General features: G+C 38.2%; 1 long non-coding RNA gene, 1 other non-coding gene and 1 pseudogene across 2 annotated transcripts; 1 reads left to right on the forward strand and 2 right to left on the reverse strand.

Annotated features, from left to right (window-relative positions):
* Window positions 1-1466: 1466 nt before the first annotated feature.
* On the reverse strand, window positions 1467-5181 carry LOC105738965. The gene is made up of 3 exons (XR_001114811.1): window positions 5128-5181; window positions 1786-1976; window positions 1467-1542 (listed from the first exon to the last, which is right to left on the reverse strand). It is a non-coding gene; the product is annotated as an uncharacterized LOC105738965 (long non-coding RNA).
* On the reverse strand, window positions 5009-5136 carry LOC115831361. Its single transcript, XR_004026876.1, has one exon. It is a non-coding gene; the product is annotated as a small nucleolar RNA SNORA40 (small nucleolar RNA).
* A 3804-nt stretch (window positions 5182-8985) lies between the features above and the next one.
* Window positions 8986-10928, forward strand: LOC115831161 (annotated as a pseudogene).
* Window positions 10929-14584: the final 3656 nt, after the last annotated feature.

Genomic DNA, 14584 nt, shown 5'->3' on the forward strand with positions numbered 1-14584 from the left:
TAGCCACCACGCCCGGCCATTTTATAGCAATACCCCACTTCTCAGTACCAATTTTCTGTGTTAGACCATTCTTGCACTGCTATAAGGAAACACCTGAGACTGGGTAATTTAAAAGAAAGGAGCTTTCCTTGGCACATAGTTCTGCAGGCTGTACAGGAAGCATGACAGCACCTGCTTGTGGGGAATCCTCAGGAAGATTCCAATCATGGCAGAAGATAAAGGAGGAGCAAGCATCTTACATGGTGAGAGCAGGAGTAAGAGCAAGAGGGGAGGTGCCATACACTTTCAATGCCAGATGTCTTGAGAACTCACTATTGCAAAGACAGCACCAAGGACATGGTGCTAAACCATTCGTGAGAAATCCACACTTATGATCCAATCACTTCCCATCAGGCCATACCTCCAATATTGAGGATTACGATTTAATATGAGATTTGGTGGGGACACAGATCTAAACCATATCACCATTTCTTCAATTAAAAAAAATAATAATTGAGAAGGCTTTATTATTGGAATTTATGATAGTTACTATAATACTAAAACATGAAATTCCAGGTAAATAGCGGATACTTAATAAATATCTGTTGAATGAATGAATGAAAAAAATCTGTTTGATTCTACTTTATCTCCTTCTTATTTTTCATATTTTACCCCCATTTTAGTTTATACATTATCTTTTGTGGAAAGAGAAGAAATGAAGAACCTGTGTTCACAAGATGTACAAAACTACTGAAATCTAAATACTCATGGAATTACTCATGTGGGTGTGTGTTTGCATTCTTTTATAATTTAAGTTCTGTTTCATTTGATTTTGCTTTCAACAAAAATCCAAACTGTCTTTATATTGATAAGACCTTTTCCTAATATTTTCAAAGCTATTCTAACATGAAAACTATACATGTGTGTGGATGTCTGTATTCTTTGTAAATCTTGGTATTTATTTATATTATTCAATTAAAATGTTAGCTTAATTCCTTTTCATGTGGTATATTTTTGTGTACTTGGTTCTCAGTGAGACATTTAGTTATATAACTGTAGACTCTGTAGTAACTTTCTGAAATACTCATAAAAATATTTTTTTAAAAAATCATTCATCTAAGTGATTATTGACATATAATTTTTTATCTATCACTCATTAACCTTACAATTTTTAGCTTCAATAAAACTGACCCAAGATAGAGGACTATGGCAAAACCAGGTAAGCCCATCAGATATATCTATCAGATATGCTGGGACCTATTATAAAGGAATGCTTGTCATTTCCTGCCTAGCATATCAATTTACTGCAATGTTATTTTTATGGAAAATGCTGTTTAACAGGTCTAAAAGAAAAGTTTTCTATATTTTCTCAGTTAATTTGCTGACCTCTGTCACCAAATTATCTAAAATAATGTATTTTTAATTGCCAAAAGCATGCATGTCTGCATGTGTATTTGTATGTGTAGAGAAATAAAGAAAACTGCATTGTTTTATTTAGTGCATTTATGTGAAATACGTGTCTGAAAGAATGGATGAGACACCACCATCAGTACCACTCCACATCTATAAAAACAGAAGCACTAATCAAAAGATGTTTTATTAGAACCTGCCTTTGGTTTTTCCTTGGAAGAGTAGATTTCATCAGGTTTTAGAGCAGGAATGCACTCAGTCTTTCATAGCACAATATTGAGGGTCTGATTATTCCCTCAACTCATGGATAAATATTCTATTATTATAAAAATATTCCATTGTTATTATGGGTCCAGGGAAAGGGGAGGTAAAATCTAGAGACAGAGGTAAACTTACCATTAAATGTAGAGATGGGATCTTAAAATATTAATATTCCCACTAGTTGCTGGAGATTCCTTTCTGATTTTCCTCTGTGTTTCACCTAATGTTTCCATTCAGACCAAGACAAAAACTAGGATGTGATTTGGAATAAAGAGTGATGTCCTAGGAATCCAGACTCGCGCTATGGCTGGGCCCTCATTGGCTCCCTGAGGAACAAAGGTAGGTGGGCCTCACTACTGTTCTTAGGAACCTGGCGTTCACAGGATTGCAGGGCCCTGGTACATTTGTGAGTGAGTGCATGGGCGCATGTTTACAGGAATCTCCTATGTTATCTCTCAGACACAGATAAACCTCTCCACCACTTACCTGGCATTGCAAACTCTTCCAGACCCAAAATATCATCCCATCAGTCCACCAGCCAGTCAGAAATTCTCTAGAGTTGAGTCACCCATTATCTAGGCCAAGTTCCTGTTAAATACCAATAGTTTTAATTAGGGGAGAAGTAACATATTAATCCATTAGTAAATCTCAGCTGTTTTGCAGCCAGCAGGACTTTCAAGGAAAGGGACAGATGGCAGAATGCATGATTCCAGATTGATGCAGACCATGGGTATTGAGTGAAATGTGAAAATCATGGCAGGGCACAGTGGACTATGCAATTGTATGTGGTGAGAATGAACATCTTGCCATTTTGAAGGATCCCAAGATAAGGCTTTATCCTTGAGAGACAAGACTTCCAATAACTACAGTGCCACATCTACTCTGATAACAGCTATAAGTAAGACATTAAAACATGAGTAAAACCTAATACATTTCTTCATAAAGGTATCATCAACTACGCTCAGAAAATCACAATAAAAGTATACAAATAATAAAAGCACAGCAATCGATATAAAGTATCAGTAAATACTTGTCTAAATGAATAAGCCTCCCTGTAGAAGTACCAGTAATGGAACATAGAATTTCAAAGAAGGGTGAAAAAGTGTATCTGGCTGTCCTTGTCACTAAAGACTTTAGAAAAATTAGACAGTTTTAAAGGCTGGGTAAGATGTTAGCAGGTTGATATAAAAGGAAGGAGGAAAGAGACAGCACGTCTGGTACACAGAACAGCATTAACCATGGCACAGGGCTGGGAAAGTTGAACAGATATTTAGGAACCTGCTTAGAGTTCACTTCGGTTATAGCACAAGAAACATAGGAGAAACAGTGGAGAAAAAGGCAAAAGGGATAGCCCTGTTTTAAGGGAGAACACTGAAAACCATTAAATGTTGGACTAAGGTGCATGTATTTAATGACAGAAATGCACTGAAGTTTTTATTGGAATTTTAAAAACAGAAAATGACATCATTGTTATCCAAGTTAGAAAATATCAGTCCTACAAAATGGAAGTCACATGCAAGATGACTGACAGGAAGAGACACCAGGGTCCATCAGATGTCCAGGATGGATATCCAGGACATGTGGCAGAGAATCTTTAGAAAAGTGACTAGGCTGTGAGGGCAAAGAGGATGAAAAAGGGTCAGAACAATTTTTGAGTTTCAATTCTACAAAGCTGTCACATAGGGTGGGTTGCAGAATGGGTAAAAAGGGCAAAAGAGAAGACAATGTAGTGTTTGTTCTCATTTGGTTCACAATGGACACATAAAGGAAAATGTTCTCCAGATATCCGGTGAGAGATTTTGGCAGACAGTGGAAAATGTAGCTTTTGGATTCAGGAGGTCATCAGGTATAAAGGACAATGTCTGTGTGGGATTTACAGGGAAGTCGACAAGGGTTGACTAAGAAGCCGAATGGAGGATCCGGGGAAGCTGGGGAACATGTGGAGTTAGCGTGATCTCCAAGTTTACATGACACTTCTAGGAACAGGAGAAAAGATGAGAGACTTTAGGAATTACTCAAGTGTGAGAATTAGCAAAATGCTCAAGTAGATGAGGGAGAAAATCACAGAGAAAAAATGTCTCAATAACTCAATTAACTGGAATCATTTAAAAATCACTAGGGCAATTCCTTGCTGGCAAGCTCAGTCATTTTCTAGAAATGGTGTCATATGATGCTACAACCTTTATTTCTAGCTTCTCATCTATAATTTACCTTGAGAATCTTAAAAAATGAAAATAAAGTTCATCTTCTAGCTTAAAGGAAAATATCTCTGTTCATGTGAGGCAGACTCTTGCTTCAACCCTTATGACATGGAACACGTGTGTCCTCTTGTACCCCAAACAGGTGCGGCTTTATCAGGGTTTTCTTTCTTTCTTTTTTAACAGCATAAAGAGGTGTTTTTTTTTTTAATTGTGTGTATGTAACATTGGGCAAAATTATTTAAAGTCAATAAATTTTTATTCGAGGAATTCCATGTTGTGATTTCTTTCACTCTCCATCAAGGTCACTTTAGATCCTCCAAAGAACTGGTGTCAAAATTTATCTTCAAAAGATTTATCTTCAAGTTAGCCCTTTTTAATGAAACTGATGCTTATTTTAATCCAGTTGCCCTGTCAGCCCGTAATTATTTTATTTTGGTTTCTGTCATCTCCTTTTTACATGGATATACTGATGAAGACTTCAAAATTCACCTATGGAAAAACCAAGAATCTTTGGGGTCTAATTTCTTTAATCAACTTACTTTAGGGTCAATTTTAGTATAGGTGGATCTGCCTGGTTCTCAGTTTGACGCCTTAAGCGATCATACTCAAGAATAATACAGATGTATGGAATATGTCAATACCTTTAACTCCAAACGTCATATTCTCAAGATAAAAACTTTTAAAACCAAATGCCATCTTCTATATCAAGTCAACATGAAATTGGAACACAAATTTAATACAGCTGAGGATTTCCCTCATATCCCATGCTTTTTAACTATCTACTCTACAGTCCTAGAATCAGCCTTTTTAAAATTAAGAGTCAGGGTCTGTCTTTGTTGCCCAGGCTAGAGTACAGTGGTGCCATCAAAGCTCAGTGCAGCCTGCAACTCCTGGGGTCAATCCTCCTGCCTCAGCCTCCCCTTCCTGAGTAGCTGCAACTACAGGCACATGCCCCTAAACCCAGCTGACTTTTAATTCTTTGTGGAGGTAAGGTGTTACTTTCTTGCCCAAGCTGGTCTTAAACTCCTGGCTTCAAGCAGTTCTCCAACTTCAGTCTCTCGAAGTATGGGGATGGCAAGCATGAGCCACTGAGCCTGGCCTGGAACCAACCTCTATGGTTATCAGTACTCCCATCAGTTAACTGTCTCAGGTATCATAATATCCCTTCTTATATGTATCAAAAGTCATACTGAACAATGAGTTCCAGGTTGCAAAAGAGGACTTATTTTTTGCACCTATCCATAAGTCTTTGTCCACAAGTTAAACAAAAACATACATAAGTGCAATCATCAGGGTTTTCTTGACCACTGAACTCCAAACATCATCTTTGTGTGACCAAGAAAACAAACTCTAGCTGGACTTTTTAGTAGTTATAGAGAATGACAACCAGCAAAGCAAGTCAAAAGATTAAAAGCAATGCTCGAATTGACTCTTAATAATTTATTACTCCTATTACCAAATGGCAGTCAGTGATTGTTTTCTCCCATTTCTCAGTTTTTCACGTGCTTTCTGATTATAATAAATTTGTGAATCGGCAGGGGAAGAATGTAGTATGAGGAACTTAGATATTCTTGTGATTGCTGCAGAAAACAAAATAACTGATGAGTCGAAGAAAACTAGTCTGTGTAATGGATTTTGTGGCCTTTGAAATTATTCCAAAAGTTCATAAAGTGTTTTGTTTCATTCATTTTATTTATTCTAAAGATTTTACATTAAATATTTAATCAAATTAAATATAATAAATAGCATATAGGCTGTGTAGAATGCTCTGGAGAAAAAACAAAGGTAAAGAATGCATGGACTCTGCCCTCAGGGTGCTTCTGGTCTTATAAGAAAGATAAGGCATATACAAGAATAACTACAGTGCAAAGTAAAATATTGTCTAGAGCAACTTGCATTTCTCTTACAGAGTAACTGTTATAACCAGAATGACCTTTCCACCATAAACAACTATAAAAATTAAACACAGGCACTATAGGGCTGTGATACTTGAAAGAATGAAAACACATAAAGTGAGCTTCCTGAACGCTTTAGCCTTTTGCCTGGAGGCAATTTCTAGAAATAATGTGGAGATGTGCTGTCCAAGCAGAGAAGAGAGATCTCAATGAAATGGGTAGTCAGAAATCAGATTTCAAGGCTGACAGGCAGGCTGCATGTACAGGAAAGGGAAAAGTACAGGAAGAAGTGGTGCTGAGACGCAGCCATGGAAATGTACATAGCTTTCTCCTTAAGTTCTTAGAGGAATACCAAGCAACATACAGAGACCACACTGAAAAACCAGGCATTTATTTGAGACCTCAGAGTGCAGTAGAAGTGCATCTATCTACTCTAGACCTGTAAGACTGACTTTTTCTTTCTTTCTTTTTTTTTTAGACGGAGTCTCACTTTTTTTGCCCAGACTGAAGTACAATGGCGTGATCTTGCTCACTGCAACCTCTGCCTCCCGGGTTCAAGTGATTCTCCTGCCTCAGCCTCCCAAGTAGCTGGGACTACAGGCGTGTACCACCACGCCCAGCTAATTTTTGTATCCGATCTCTTGACCTTGTGATCCACCCGCCTCAGCCTCCCAAAGTGCTGGGATTACAGGAATGAGCCACCGCACCTGGCCAAGACTGACTTTATATCCACCTTTACAAAGCTTTTACAGACCATTGGAAAATGAAGCAAAAACTGTTAATAAATTGTCTGCCAAAACCAAACAACCACTCGTAAAAAAAATCTTGGCTTTTGATAAAGTGATATTTCACAATATCCACCATAATTTTCACTTTAATTACTAGATATTAAAAAGTGATCAGTAACTAATGAATTTTTTGAAAGTCAGTAATTATAGACCCAGAAATGACAAAGGGGTAGGAATTAGCCGACAAATATAAAGGAACTAATGAGCTTAATGAGTGAACAGATGGGGAATCTCAGTAGAGAAATGGTAATTGTAGAAAATGTTTACATGGAAATTCCAGACCTTAAAACCTAAAATATCTAAAATTAGTTAATCACTTAACTAATTAGTAAATCTGTGGAAACAATATCAGAAAAGCTGAGGAAATTGCATTAAGAAATAACAAAAATGAAGCACATAGAATAAAAATGCTGAAATATTAAATAATGACAGTCTTAAAGACAGTGGGGGCAATATCCAATGTTCTCATGTACATGTAATTGGACTCCTAGGAAGAAAGGAGAAAGAAATTGGGATAGAAAATGTATTTGAAGAAATAGCCCCAAATTTTCCAAATTTGCTGAAAATATCAACTCTTAGATCCTAAGCATTCAATAAATTACAAGCAGATTGAACATATACACAACAATAAAAACTTGTATAACTATCATAGACATATCTCTGAAAAAAAGATGATAAAAAGCAAACTTTTTTTTTTGTTGTTCAAGACAGTCTCACTCTGTCACCTAGGTTGAGTGCAGTGGGACAATCTCGGGTCACTGCAACCTCCACCTCCTGGGTTCAAGCAATTTTTGTGCCTCAGCCTTTCAAGTAGATAGGATTACAGGCATGAGCCACCATGCCCAGTTAATTTTGTATGTGTGTGTGTGTGTGTGCGTGTGTGTGTGTGTGTGTTTAGTAGAGATGGGGTTTCACCATGTTGGCCAGGCTGGTCTCAAACTCCTGGCCTCAAGTGATCTGTCTGCCTTGGCCTCCCAAAGTGCTGGGATTACAGATTGTGAACCACTGCTCCAGGTCTGAGAAAACCTTAAAAAGCAACAAAACACTAAGTATAATACACCACAAATAGAAGGAAAACATAAATAAAAAGTATTGTATTTCTTACAAAAAAAGACAGCAATGCAAGCCAGAAGACACTGAAATTCTATCTTAAAAATACTGAAAGAAAAGATAACATGTCAATCTAGAATTCTATAACCAGGGAACATTTTTTTTTTAAATGATGTTGAAATAAAGACATTTTAAAATAAACAAAAGCTAGAAGAATTCAGCACCACAAACTTGCATTAAAAGAAATGTCAAATAAGGTTCTTCAGACTAAAGGAGAAAAACGTCAGATGGAAATTTGGATTATACTTCGAAATAAAAGCCATGGAAGTAGGAACTACATTGGTAAAAATAAAGACATTTTCTTTTTTTAAAACTTGTTTTTAAAAATTGAACCTTAAGGGCGGGCGTGGTGGCTCATGCCTGTAATCCCAGCACTTTAGGAGGCAGAGAGGTGGGCGGATCACAAGATCAGGAGTTCGAGATGAGCCTGGCCAGCATGGTGAGACCCCATCTCTACTAAAAGTACAAAAAATTAGCCGGGCATGGTGGCGCACGCCTGTAATCCCAGCTACTTGGGAGGTTGAGGCAGGAGAATCATTTGAACTCGGGAGATGGAGGTTGCAGTGAGCCAAGATAGCGCCGTTGCACTCCAGCCTGGGCAACAGAGTGAGACTCCGTTTAAAAAAAAAAAAAAAATTGAACCTTGTTATCATGGCTATCCTTATTCAAACCCCCTGAAGCTTTACCGGTGCAATTACCCTCATAATTGCCCACGGACTTACTCCGTCCTTACTATTCTGCCTAGTAAATTCAAATTGCGAGTGAGTCCACAGCCGAATTATACTACTCTCTTAATGCCTTCAACCATTACTTCCACTAATAGCCTTTTGATGACTTACAGCAAATCTTACCAACCTTGCCTTACCCCCCACCATTAATCTTATAGGAGGACTCCTTGTAATAATAGCTTCATTCTTCTGATCAAACATTACCATTATGCTTATAGGACTTAATATATTAACCACAGCTCTTTATTCCCTTTATATACTTGTCACAGCACAACGAGGAACATGTGCATACTGTATTAACAGTATTAAACCCTCCTTTACAAGAGAAAATATATCAATATTTATACATCTATCAACCTATTCTTCTATTATCTCTAAACCCTAAAATAATTAGAGGCTTTATACCCTGTAAATACAGTTTAGTCAAAATATTAGATTGTGGATCTGATAATAGAAGTCTGTAACTTTTTATTTACCAAGAAACTATGCAAGAATTGCTAACTCATGCCCCCATGCCTAACAACATGGCTTTCTCAACTTTTAAAGTACAAGAGCGACCTGTTGGTCTTAGGAACCAAAAATATTGGTGCAACTCCAAATAAAAGTAATAATTATGCATTTTTCCATTACTATAATAACCTTAATCTCCTTAGCCTTACCAGTCATTATTACCTTCATCAACCCTCGCAAGAAAACTCGTACCCATATTATGTAAAAATAGCTATCGCGAGCACGTTCACCATTAGCCTCATTCCCACAACAATGTTTATGTATACCAACCAAGAAGCCATCACCTCAAACTGACATTGAATAACAATTCAAACCCTTAAACTCTCATTAAGCTTCAAACTAGACTGCTTCTCCATGATATTTATTCCAGTAGCACTATTCGTCACCTGATCTATTATAGAATTATCAATGTTATATATAAAGTCAGATCCTAACATTAGCCAATTTTTCAAATATTTACTTATCTTCCTCACCACAATATTAATCCTAGTTACTGCCAACAACCTTTTTCAACTTTTTTTTTTTTTTTTTTTTTTTTGAGACGGAGTCTTTCTCTGTCCCCCAGGCTGGAGTGCAGTGGCACGATCTCGGCTCACTGCAAGCTCCGCCTCCCGGGTTCACGCCATTCTCCTGCCTCAGCCTTCCGAGTAGCTGGGACTACAGGCGCCCGCCAACACGCCCGGCTAATTTTTTGTATTTTTAGTAGAGATGGGGTTTCACCGTGTTAGCCAGGATAGTCTCGATCTCCTGACCTTGTGATCCGCCTGCCTCGGCCTCCCAAAGTGCTGGGATTACAGGCTTGAGCCACCGCGCCCGGCCTCTTTTTCAACTTTTTATCAGATGAGAAGGTGTAGGAATTTTGTCTTTTTTACTAATTGGCTGATGACATGGCTGAGCAGATGCTAATACAGCAGCCCTCCAAGCAATCCTACATAATCGCATTGGTGATATTGGCTTCATTTTAGCCATAGCATCATTCCTCTCATCCACTAATGCATGGGAACCTCAAAAAGTATTTATCCTAAATCCTATCCCCGATTTTCTTCCATTAATTGGCCTTCTCTTAGCAGCAACAGGAAAATCAGCTCAACTTAGTCTCCACTCCTGACTTCCTTCTGCCATGGAAGGCCCAGCTCCATTCTCAGCCCTGCTCCACTCTAGCACTATAGTTGTGGCAGAAGTTTTCCTGCTTATCAGCTTCCACCCATTAATAGAGAATAACATGTTAACCCAAAACCTTACACTATGTTTAGGAACTAGCACCACCTTATTTACAGCAATCTGTGCTTTAACACAAAATGACATAAAAAAATTATAGTATTCTCCACCTCAAGTCAACTAGGCCTTATAATAGTCACAACTGGCATTAATCAGCCACACCTAGCATTCCTACACATCTGCACCCACGCCTTTTTCAGAGCTATATTATTTACATATTCAGGATCCATCATCTACAACCTCAACAATGAACAAGACATCCGAAAAACAGGAGGACTATTTAAGACTTTACCCCTTACTTCCTCCTCCCTTATTATTGACAGCCTAGCACTTACAGGTATGCCCTTCCTCACAGGCTTTTACTCTAAAGATCTCATCATCGAAAGCACAAACACTTCATATACCAATGCCTGAACCCTCTCTATTACTCTCATTGCCACTTCTTTAATAAGTTTCTATAGTATCCAAATTATTTCCTTCGCCCTAATAGGACAACCCTGCTTCCCAACCCTAATCAACATTAATGAAAATAACCCTTCCCTAATAAATCCAATTAAATGCCTTATTATTGGCAGTATATTCACTGGATTTCTCGTCACCAATAGCATTATCCCTACTTCATCTCCCCAAACAACAATATCACTTGATCTAAAACTTATAGCCCTAAGTGTAGCCATCCTAGGACTCTTACTGTCAATAGAACTTAGTTTTATAACTAATACTCTTAAAATAAAATACTCATTACAAATATTCAACTTCTCTAATATACTAGGATTTTACCCAATCACAATTCACTGTACAACCCACCGTAAGGTATATACAAAATGAAATAAAATATACAACAACAGTGGAATAAAGGAGGAGGGAGCAGTGAAAGTATGTTGTTATAGATCTGTCATCTATTATGTGAAGTGGTACGTAATATTGCTCTTTTCGACAGAGACTGTGATATGGTCTCTGCTTGCATGCTGCAAACCATAGACCCACGTCTAAAACTAAAACAAAAGTGTATTGTTAATGAGACAATAATCAAGATAAAACATAATACACACACACACACCCCACTTATTAATCCAAAAGAGGCAAGGAAAAGAAGCAAAGGGAAACAAAGAATAGATGGGCCAAATAGTGGGAGAAATGACAGGATGTAAACCCAATTACATCAATAATTACTTTAAATGCAAATGGATGAAACACTCCAATTTAAAGTACAAATTGTCTGTCTAGAAAACATACATAGAAGATTCACTATATGCTTTTAACAGAAGATTTATTTTACATACAGGAAAACGACTAGGTTAAAAGTACAATGATGGGAAAAGATAAACCATGCAAATGTTAATCATAAAACAGCTGGAATGGGTAGAAAATGTATGCTTCAAGGCATGGAGTATTAACTGAGATAATGAAGGACATTTCATAATGATAAAAAGTTCAATTCTTTGGCCAGGAGTGGTGGCTCACACCTGTAATCCCAGCACTTTGGGAGACCAAGGTGGGCGGATCACGAGGTCAGGAGATCGAGACCATCCTGGCTAACGCGCTGAAACCCCATCTCTACTAAAAATACAAAAAAATTAGCCAGGTGTGGTGGTGGGCACCTGTAGTAGCAGCTATTCAGGAGGCTGAGGCAGGAGAATGGCGTGAACCCGGGAGGTGGAGCTTGCAGTGAGCCGAGCTTGCGCCACTGTACTCCAGCCTGGGTGACAGAGTGAGCCTCTGTCTCAAAAAAAAAAAAAAAAAAGAAAAAAAAGTTCAACTTTTCAAGGAGACGTATATGCCCACCTTATAAAAGAAACTCCAGATACATAAAACAAAAACTGAGATAATTAAAGGAGAAATAGACAAATCTGCAATTATAATTGGAGATATTAACTCTTCTGTTTCAATTATTAATAGAAAGAGTAACCAAAAGCAAAACAAAAAATAGTAAGGATATAGAAGATTTGATCAACACCCTCAGTACACTTGACCTAATACAACAGTTCATCAATAAGCAGCAGAATACACATGCTCTTCAGGTACACATGGAATATTTAAAAAGATGCACCATATGCTGAAATATAAGTCTCATTAATTTAAGACTACTGACATAACACAGAGTGTATTTTCCAAACATAACAGAAGTAAAGTAGAAATTAAAAGCAGAAAGGTATTTGTAGAATCCCCCAAATATTTTTGATTTTTGAAAATCAAAAATCACATTTTTTTTTTTTTTTAGATGTAGTCTCGCTCTGTTGCCCAGGCTGGAGTGCAGTGGTGAGATCTCCACTCACTGCAAGCTCCGCCTCCCAGGTTCACACCATTCTTCTGCCTCAACCTCCCCAGTAGCTGGGACTACAGGCACCCGCCACCACTCCTGGCTAATTTTTTGTATTTTTTTAGTAGAGACGGGGTTTCAATCTCCTGACTTTGTGATCCACCTGTCTCAGCCTGGGATTACAGGCATAAGCCACCACACCCAGCCCAAAAATCACATTTTTAAGCAACCCAGAAGGCAAAGAGGAAATCACAGGGGAAATGAGAAATTTATTTATTTATTTATTTTATTTAATTAATTTATTTATTTTTTGAGATGGAGTCTCTCTCTGTCACCCAGCCTGGAGTGCAGTGGCTCAACCTCGGCTCACTGCAAGCTCGGCCTCCCGGGTTCGCGCCATTCTCCTGCCTCAGCCTCCCAAGTAGCAGGGACTACAGGCACCCACCACTACACCCAGCTAATTTTTTGTATTTTTAGTAGGGATGGGGTTTCACCATGTTAGCCAGGATGGTCTTGATCTCCTGACCTTGTGATCTGCCTGCCTCAGCCTCCCAAAGTGTTGGGATTACAGGCGTGAGCCACCACGCCTGGCCTAGAAATTTATTTAAACCAAATGAAAATGAAAACACAGCCTATCAAAATGTGAGAGATTCATTCTCACACTCTCGAAGATTGTCAAATTAAGAAATGCCATCACAGCAATAATCCAATCCAGCATGCTGTTAGGAAAACATCATCTAAAGATAAAGCCAAGGGCATTATTGTGAAATATTTTGTCAAGACTTCAAAAAGAATCAAGGAGTTACCTCAAAGAGAAAAGAAATTTCCTGTAAGGTTCTGATGCATATGTCTCATATATTCTTCATTGCACATTAGGACATCTAATAATATCAAGGACATTGTCCCACAGCTGTTTTATAGGAAGCCCTATATAAAAACTGGTTAGTATTGAAATAGATGGGTAGGGCTTTTATATAAAGAAATCAAGTACAAAGAGATTCACAGGAATCCCACAAGATTTTTAAAAGAGTAGTACCGGCAAAGCTGCCACCAGTTTTAGGAGAAAAAGACAGGATAAAATTAAAAAGATGGCTGGGTGCGGTGGCTCATACCAGTAATCCTTGCAGTTTGGGAGGCCGAGGAGGGCAGATCATGAGGTCAGGACTTCAAGACCAGCCTGACCAATATGATGAAACCCCGTCTCTACTAAAAATACAAAAATTAGCTGGGCATGGTGGCACACATCTATAGTCCCTAGCTGGGACTCAGGAGGCTGAGGCAGGAGAATTGCTTGAACCTGGGAGCCGGAGGTTGTTGTGAGCCGAGATTGCACCAGTGCACTTTAGCCTGTGCGACAGAGTGAGACTCTGTCTCAAAAAAAAAAAAAAAAAAAAAAAAAAAAGAAAGATGTTTATGGAATCCTGAAGAAACTACTTAGCTATAAACACCAGCTGGATAACGCAGAGGGAGGAACCAAGAATCCAGAGGGTGGCTCCAAGAGCAATAGTGACTTTTTCTAACTAAGCTCCAGCCAAGGAACTGGTAGCATGTGCCTGCATGCATTTCAGGATTGCTATGGCCCAATGAGTTTGAAGTGCCTCGTTTCCATACTCTTCAAATAGGACATCTACAGTGGTTATGCTTTGCTGATCTTACCCTTGTACACTGGGTGCCTAAGAAGCAGGTAATATCTTTAGCTCATAGATCTTCGGATTGGAGAAACTGTATTTGTGGAAACTCACCTCCAAGGCCTTATCTGCACCTGCACATTATTTTAGATAATGAGATTCACAAATGTGGGCTTGATGAATTGGTCATAATCAAGACTGAAACTTGTACTTATTAAAAAACACTACTTAAACAGGTATAGCCAGCCCTCAATTGGAAGAAAGCATATACAATAAATACATATGACAAAGAATTTGTACCTGGAATATGTAAAGAACTCCCATAATTCAATAATACAAGGGCAAATAACAAAATTTAAAAATTAGATCAAAGTTTAAACAGACACTTTACTAAAGAATATGAATCATCAATTTGTGCATGAAAAGAGTTCAACTTCTTTTGTCATCAGGGAAATGAAAATTATAACTATGGTAACTTACCTTCCCACCAGACAGCTAAAGTTAAAAGGACTGACACCAGGCTAGGTGTGGTGGCTCATGCCTGTAATCCCAGCACTTTGGGGGACCAAGGTGGGCAGATCACCTGAGATCACGAG

Source organism: Nomascus leucogenys, chromosome 18, assembly GCF_006542625.1.
Source record: "Nomascus leucogenys isolate Asia chromosome 18, Asia_NLE_v1, whole genome shotgun sequence".
Lineage (NCBI taxonomy): Eukaryota > Metazoa > Chordata > Mammalia > Primates > Hylobatidae > Nomascus > Nomascus leucogenys.